Source organism: Cannabis sativa, chromosome X (assembly GCF_029168945.1).
Source record: "Cannabis sativa cultivar Pink pepper isolate KNU-18-1 chromosome X, ASM2916894v1, whole genome shotgun sequence".
NCBI lineage: Eukaryota > Viridiplantae > Streptophyta > Magnoliopsida > Rosales > Cannabaceae > Cannabis > Cannabis sativa.
The window spans coordinates 39,473,763-39,482,757 of record NC_083610.1 but is presented as its reverse complement, the minus strand read 5'-3'; the positions used below and the strand labels follow the sequence as shown (position 1 = coordinate 39,482,757).

General features: G+C 25.3%; 1 long non-coding RNA gene across 1 annotated transcript; it reads right to left on the bottom strand.

Annotated features, from left to right (window-relative positions):
• Positions 1-496: 496 nt before the first annotated feature.
• On the bottom strand, positions 497-8,690 carry LOC133031752 (uncharacterized). Its single transcript, XR_009684835.1, has 2 exons — positions 7,633-8,690; positions 497-1,031 (listed from the first exon to the last, which is right to left on the bottom strand). It is a non-coding gene; the product is annotated as an uncharacterized LOC133031752 (long non-coding RNA).
• Between the last annotated feature and the right edge of the window lie 305 nt (positions 8,691-8,995).

Below are 8,995 nucleotides of genomic sequence, written 5' to 3'. Positions count from 1 at the left end.
TTCTTTTTTGTTTTTAATATCAGTGTAGAGCTTTGATTTTAAATAATTAAAAATAATTAAACCTCATGTTTCGGTTCCATATACCATATCATCTAAGCTTCAATGTACTCAGAGCATCACCAACGAGGCTTCAAATTTGGTGATGCCGTGGAATTAGCCCTCCAACGTAGCTGCAAACATTACACTAAATTGCCGTGTGTGCTACAGTACACGACATATATGCTGTGCACTGTTCACACGACATACTTTTATTTTTTTTTATATATATATAACTAATTTTTGTATATGTCTATATTATTAATTGTATTTATTAAATTACAATGTGTCTTTTTAAAAGTGGTACAGTGATGTACTTCTATTTGTTTTAAAATTTGAGATTTTTTTTTATAGTAGCGTACATTATACTTATTTAAGACATCCTGCAAAATTTTAAAAAAATTGGATAAATTTAACACGCCGAAAATAAGGTTCAAACTGTCTATTATACGGGTAACTCTTTTTTTTTATATATATATAATATATTATATTTAATTAATATATATTTATATTATTAATTGAATTTATGAAATTATAATGTATTTTTTTAAAAGTAGTATATTGATGTACTTTTACTTGTTTTCGCATTTGAGAGATTTTTTAGTCTATTTTTTTTATGGTTGTGTATATTATAATTACTTAAGATATTTTGTAAAATTTTAAAAAATTTAGAAAAATTTAACAAGTTGAAAATAAAGTTCAAACTGTTAGACATTTTATATGTATAAACTGAAACATATATGATTAAGTATAAAGTGCGGAATTAATAAATCATATATGCACTATAATTTAAGGATCGAAATACCTCCAGCCATTGATTCTTGAGCTTCAGACCCACATAAGCTTTGATCTGCAAAGGAAACTGGTTAATGTGGGTAATCGGGCTTCCTCGCTCTCTCAACTCTCTTTAGATGGAATTTGCTGTTATGAACAGAATGAGTGAGGAGCTCGGGGACCGAGACCCTATATTTATAGGTGAGATACTCCATCAGTATCTGTGCCACATTAATTGTCAGAATATTTTGACAATTAATTCAAGAAATCAAATCATGTAATGAATATAGAAATCTGACCATATATAGAATATTACGTAATTGATTCTGTCCAGATTCAATGAATATAAAATATTCATTTATCAGAATCAATAATATTATTTTATTTCCTTAATTAGAAATATTCTAATATTCTCCCACTTGGTCAGCATTTAAACTAAAACACTCAAACCCAAACGTTACTCATTATATAATAAACATACGAATCATAGCGACATGTCCTCATTATAAGTCGAGTATTATCTTCCATGTATTACGATATATTTATTATATAACAATGTACTCTATGTGGCAATGTACTTAAGTGAATAAACCCTAACCCTTATGTTTATTCAGGTCCTCTTACGATAATTTTCTCAGATGAAATTAAGGTGCACATAAATATGAGAAAATATCGAAATTAGAGTTTCATTAAATAATTTTTGGTTGTACAAATAAAAAAACTGCATATGGGTTAACTGAATCCCATATTTACTTTATGATCCTTGAATTTGTGTTGCGGCATGCCTTTAGTCAAGGATCTATGCGATCACCCAATTCAGTTTGCGTGATAAATGACCACTTATCACGCCTTTTTATGGCTAAATACTTAATGTCGATATGCTAGCTTCGACTAGTACTCTTAGAGTTATTAGCCATAAATATTGTAGCTGAATTTATCGCAAAATTTTCTTAATGGCCTAATGAAACTGTAATTCTGAACTCCAGGCCTACTATGAAACTCTATAATACATCATATGAGATGTATTCTCAAAACAATGAATCTGACTTCTATAGTGGAAATAACAATCAAGATTCTCTACAATATAACTTACTGGTAATCTTAAGGACGTAATAAAATATTGATTTACGTGAATCAATACAACCAGTGAAGTACATTAGAATCTAATTGGTTAACTATATTTCCAAATGGTCAATTCATCTTAACAAAATATGTATGAATATAATTTTTAGTATCTTTAAGACACCTCATCACTTTGTATGAAGAATAAAGTGGTCTTAACTTTAGTTATTCTGATACTACTTAACGATCCTGAAACAAATGTAATGCAAAGTCTTATTCAGACTCTTAGGCATACATTAGGCTTCTAAAATAGAAGCAAATGAATGTTCTTAATTTATTCTCACTCCAGATCATTTTTCAGATGCTGGTTCGAGTTGAATTTATCACACTTAAAGATAAAAGTTATATCAGATGAATAATACATAATTTTATTTAATCAGAGATGCTGTGGCTACTCTCTAATTAATTAAAATTATATATATTATTTATATTCCTTATCTCAAAATAATAATTTGAGATATGAATTATTTCAACTTATATAGAAAACTTTTATCATCATTTGCAAGTAACATATTGTCTACGTATAAAACAAATATTACTCCCACTAACCTTCTGGTATATGATTATTTCCATAATTCTCTTTTCAAACCTAAAGGAAAAGATGATATAATACCAATTTGTGAGATGTTTGTTTTAATCTATATGTAGACACTTTAAGCTTGCATATGTTCACCACTTATTAGAGGAAAATCTTTATGGCAGTCTACATACCTTCTCCTCTAGTTCACTATTTGGAATTGATTAATGAATTAAAACAAGCAACAAATGCCAAGGTCTATAATAGAATCTTTTATAAAAACAATTGAGAATGTAAATCTCCTTTGTTATTGATTCTTAGTTCAAAATGAACTTCTTAGCAATGAATATTCTTTTATATCTTTATGTTTCTCAATGTTGCCTAATGAATATTATTGGTGAAAAATTTTATGCTTAATTAATGTTCTCCACCCCATTAGGCAACTTTACTAAAGATAAATTTTATTGCTCTTTAAGATATTCATTTCTTCATTCATGGCATGTTGTACTACAACTTCAATTCTTTATCATTCTATAATTTAATTTGTGTCTCAAATTAATATTGTAGTTGAACTCTTATTGTACAAAATGTAATCACTAGAAAATATTGATCTTATTGTTCTAATAAGTCATCTTAAGGATGGACCAACAAACTCTTAAAAAAGCAAATGGTTCAATATGCATGTTATTTTAGAAATTATAAGCAATTACTAAATAACATAACTTATTAGAATTTTATCAATGACTTGTAGACTATTAATGATTAGTTATGAATTCTCAATAACCATTAACCTTAAGGGTTGTTGTACTAAATCATAATTAATCTAATACTTGAGGTGGAAGTTTGAGAAAATATGAATGATCTTTCTTAGAAACTAGGTTCATAGATTGATCACTCCCACTGATCAAGTCAATTCTTAATTCCACAATTCTAGTATTGTGAGATGGATAATAAAATATGTAACCCTTAGACCTTATAGCTTTTACGATGAAATGCTTATTTATGGTATTTGGGCCCAGATCTTTTCTTAGACAATTGTACTCTAACTGTATATGGGTATTTATAAAAATGCGTACATGTCATCAAGTCGGTTTTCAACCTTATCACAACTCAAAATATGTTTGAGAAACAACTTTGGTTAGAACACGATTCGATATGTACACCCCATTGAAGAGTATCAATAGAGAAAGATTTAGGAAAGTTCGGAGTTTGCTATATAGGCTCCACCCCATGTCCAAAAAATGGTTAGTTTCTTAAATCTGTTACACACTATAATTTAGGTGTACCAAGCATATGTATCGGGCAATGAACCCATGCTTTTAAAGAAACTTTGCAAATAGACTGGGAGTTTATCCATACTCACGAATTTTAATGTAGTATTCTCCATTTTATATTTGATCTCACTATCTTAATATGCAAAATGCACCATTTCTCTACTTAAGATTTAAATGTCTTTGAAACATATAAATCTATACTTTTGTAGAAAAATTATTTATGTGAGTAATCGTTAAAAAAAAAAGATGCAAAATTTGAGTCCATGTCTTCAAAATTAATTGACTTGTATGATTTCTAATATGATAGAATTCTAGTATGCACCGATTTTGACTTGTTGGAATACATATTCTTAATGAAATTCACACAAGTTCTAAATAAAGTTAGTAAAATCTAGTGTAATGAAGATCCCCACCATTTACTAACATTTATTCTATTTATGGAGATATGTTCCATAATTTTTGGTGCTATAATGTAGAAGAATTCTTATTAATAACACATTTCTTATTGTCAGATTGAACTTGCATATCTTTATGAGTGACATCATTTGTAGTAAAGACCTCTAAATGTGTCTAAATCAAGTTTCAATAGAATCTTGGAACATAAAGGTCTTTGCCAATTTTAAAATAAAGCCACTACTATATTGCTTGTTCCTTAAACTTCTAAATGTGAAAACTTATCTTGTCTGTGGATAAGATTTGCTCACCGTTACTGACTTTCTTAGGTTTATTTGTAAACCTTGCAAAAAATTATGAATGTGGAATAACAATCTAAAATAATCCACTATGTGTTAATAATCACATTAACTATATTAGAATGAATTCATACACAATAAATTAAAATTTATTGGTGATAATAAAGTGTGATTTATTTTTCTTAATTATACAGTAAAAACTGTACATTTTAGATTAAGTTATCAGAATAAATTTTTGGAAATTTCTACTGGTATGGAAGAAATTTATGAATAGTGATGTAATAAAATTACATATATAGTTTTGAGGTTTAAATGAATCATGTTTTTACCAATGAATAAACATGCTTACATATGAAATCTTATTAAACAAAAATTGCCTGTGGGCTAAATTTTTTAATTTAATAAGACTAGATTTAGATGTAGATTATGATAGATTTACACAATTTATGAAAAACTTAAAGTTTAATATTTCTATCTCAATGAAAGGTATGAAACACTTAACTATTTATAAATGTTTCAAAATTTTATACTTTATGATAAAATTATTAAATTAAATCTACATAAGTTCCTGTGGGATAAATTAAGAGAATTCAATTTAACATATTAATTATGTAAATATAATAAAATCCCTGTAGGGTAAGATTATTATGTTCACATAATTCATGTCCATTATGTGATCTTGATCCACTTAATGTATATAATTTTATATAATTAAGGATGCTGTGGCTACTCCCTAATTATTTAAAATTATGTGGTTCACTAAACACCAAAGTATAAACTGAAGATTAAAATTTTACTAAATCCAAAATAGCCTGTGGGCTAAATTTTAAATTTAATAAAACTAGATGAACTTTATGATAGATTTAATTAAACAATTAGTTTTGGAAAATGAAGGTTTATTATCTATCTTTAATTAAATTTGTGATAACACTATTAAATTAAATCCCCATAACTCCCTGTGGGGTATATTAAGAGAATTTAATTTAACATATTATCCTAATTAATTATACAAATATAATAAAATCCCTGTGGGGTAAAATTATTATACCTATATAATTAATTACAAGTTATGTCCATTAAGGTGAATTTTAATTAATGTATAATTTTATACAAATAAGGATGCTGTGGCTACTCCCTAATTATATAAAATTATATTTTCACTTTGACATTAGGTATTGGGCTCTACCTAAAAGTAATTTCGTTATTAACATAGTAGACAATCACTGAGATTAGTGCTCCTAGTGTGGTCGTCCGAAGATCATTAAAAACCGTTCTAGATATGAGCATTTGTCCCAAGTTCATGTTTTCTTATGTCAAACCACAAAATTACTTACATTTTATTCATATTTTATTCATTTTAGGAAGTTTTATGAATATTTTATGAATAATTTTATGAAGTTTTATGAAACTTAATGTGCTAGATAAAATATTCAACCTATCTTAATGTTTGAACATTTCTAAATATATCTAGCACTATAAAAGGAATTTATGTATAGCATTTAAATCATACAAATCAAAATTAATTGTATTAAAAATAAATTTTCCAAATAAATACAAATTAAAACAATTATTGTATGATAATATATTAAATGCTCAATTCCATGATATGTAATTAATTATGCATTTATAACCATATAATATCTTAATTATTTGTACTAATAATTAATTTGTATAAATAAGGTAAATATACAAATTAGTACAATTAATTATATGAAATCAATTAAATGCAAAATTAAAGAATATACTTAATGGCAGATTATCAATTAATTTAATCAATAAATTACTTAATTGGTAAATAAATATAATAATTGCGCACTTAATTGTAGAATAATTAAATATTCACATTCTTAAAATATCACAATTATTGTAATTACATGTAAAAATAAAGCATGTAATTAATTTACCAAATTAAAAACTTTCCATAATAATTTATTACTAAATAGCATATAATATATGAAGACATATGTTAAATAAGAATGGAAAGTTAAACAAATGTAATTTAATTGACTAAATCAACAAAAATAAGGAAATAAAATAAAATTCCAAAAATAAATCAAAGTAACAAAATTTCGGAATTTTCTTAAATTTTTTTTTTTTGAAAAACTGCCAACAACACCGATGACCAAAATTCATGAAACCAATTCCAAAATGATCTAAATGAATAAATTAAGAGATCCATATTGATTTCAAGCATCGAAAACACGTAAAATATAGACTTTAATTTCATAAAAAAATTCTTTCGGGTCCAATCGTGTTCTTAAGAGAATTTTTTCAGTTTTCAGATGGGTTTTAAATCCTTTTCATTCATAAAATCGATCTAAAATATTATATGAATATAGTAATGAATAGAGGATTTAAAATAAATACCGAAAATGAAAACGGAAAAATTATAGACCGAAAAATAAAACTTTCATGTATATATATACTCGTATACAATGTATATATACTGCATAAAATCATCATTAATGTATGAAAGAGAGTATTACATACAATTTTATGCAACAAAAATATGAAAGCATTGAGTATTATACATAAACATATATACATGAAAATTATATGTATACACACAGTATATGAATATAAATATGAATGTGCATATATATATGAACATATATATTATGAAATATTAATATAAAAGTATATATATAAATATAAATATATATACGTAAATGAAAAGAAAATGTATATAAAATATATATACAAACAAAAACTAATACTGGATATGTATATATATACATATATACTTACATATACACATTAAATCATATAAAATATCATAAAGATATATAAAAGAATATGATAATCAATTATATGGAAAGAAATCAATGAATATAATATGAAAGTGTATACTCAGAAACATATATATATTATACGGTATAAATAAATGTATATAATATATATATGAACGTAAATATGAAGATGAATATATATATATATATGTATATATAAAAAATTGAGTATATGAATATATATATAATCGGGAATCATATAATATGAAAGTATATATATAAAATATATATTATATTATAAATGAAGAACCCCGTAAATGTATGTATATATATATATGAAACTTAAAATAAATCAAGGCAGAGATATATAATTCGCTCTGATACCAACTGTTAGACATTTTATATGTATAAATTGAAACATATATGATTAAGTATAAAGTGCGGAATTAATAAATCATATATGCACTATAATTTAAGGATCGAAATACCTCCAGCCATTGATTCTTGAGCTTCAAACCCACATAAGCTTTGATCTGCAAAGGAAACTGGTTAATGTGGGTAATCGGGCTTCCTCGCTCTCTCAACTCTCTTTAGATGGAATTTGCTGTTATGAACAGAATGAGTGAGGAGCTCGGGGACCGAGACCCTATATTTATAGGTGAGATACTCCATCAGTATCTGTGCCACATTAATTGTCAGAATATTTTGACAATTAATTCAGGAAATCAAATCAGGTAATGAATATAGAAATCTGACCATATATAGAATATTACGTAATTGATTCTGTCCAGATTCAATGAATATAAAATATTCATTTATCAGAATCAATAATATTATTTTATTTCCTTAATTAGAAATATTCTAATACAAACTATCTGTTACACGTGTGACTATTTTATTTAGAAGGGTGCATTTTAGTTTGTGGTGGTTTTAGTTAATTAATATAATATTATTTTTTTATTTTATTAAAAAATTAATATAATAATAAGAAATAATTTTTTAGTGTAATTTTTGGTGTTGTGGTTGGAGTGAAGATAGTTTTTAACATTAAATTTGATGATAGTGTGACACCAAATTTAATGAGCTCCTTGGAGATGCTCTCAGACATGAATTTGAAGACAAAATTTTTTTAGTTATTTTTTTGAAATAATCAGAGTATACAAAAGTTGTGAAAAACTAAAAAGCAAACATAAAGCAAGAAATAAAAAACGCAAAATGTTTAGAGAAAGCATAACTCAGTCCAAATAAATAAAAATAGAGTCCTCACTCCTCATAATGGAAATATAAACCAGACAAAAAATTACCACACTACAAAATAACACATTAATAATATAAAAAAAATTAAAAGCAACTACAAAATGTCGATCCACTAACTCAAAAATATGTATCCATTCAAAATAAATATATACTCATTTTTCTACTTGTTTAAACAACTTAATCGCAACTAAAAATGACAACACTACATAAATGTACAAATTAATTGGACATCAATAAATTATGTAAATAACATGAAGAAACATAAAAATAACACATAAACAATCTTAATAAAACAAAACTAAGTACAAACAATAGACAATCGATGTTTTCATGTTATTTTTGTGTGGTATTTTTTATTTTTATTTTTTTATTGTTTTGATAATATTTTCCTATTACTTTCATATAGTTTTCTTGTTGTTTTTATAAAACACCTAAAATTTTTAATTAAAAAATAAAAACAAAAATGTAAAAAGAAAATATTTAACAGTAAAAATGTTAAAATATTTGCAAAAGTAATACCTTGTGTAAATTTTCTAAAAGAAGAATACTAGACAACAATGTTACTTTATATGCAAATCATTTAGGCATTAATTT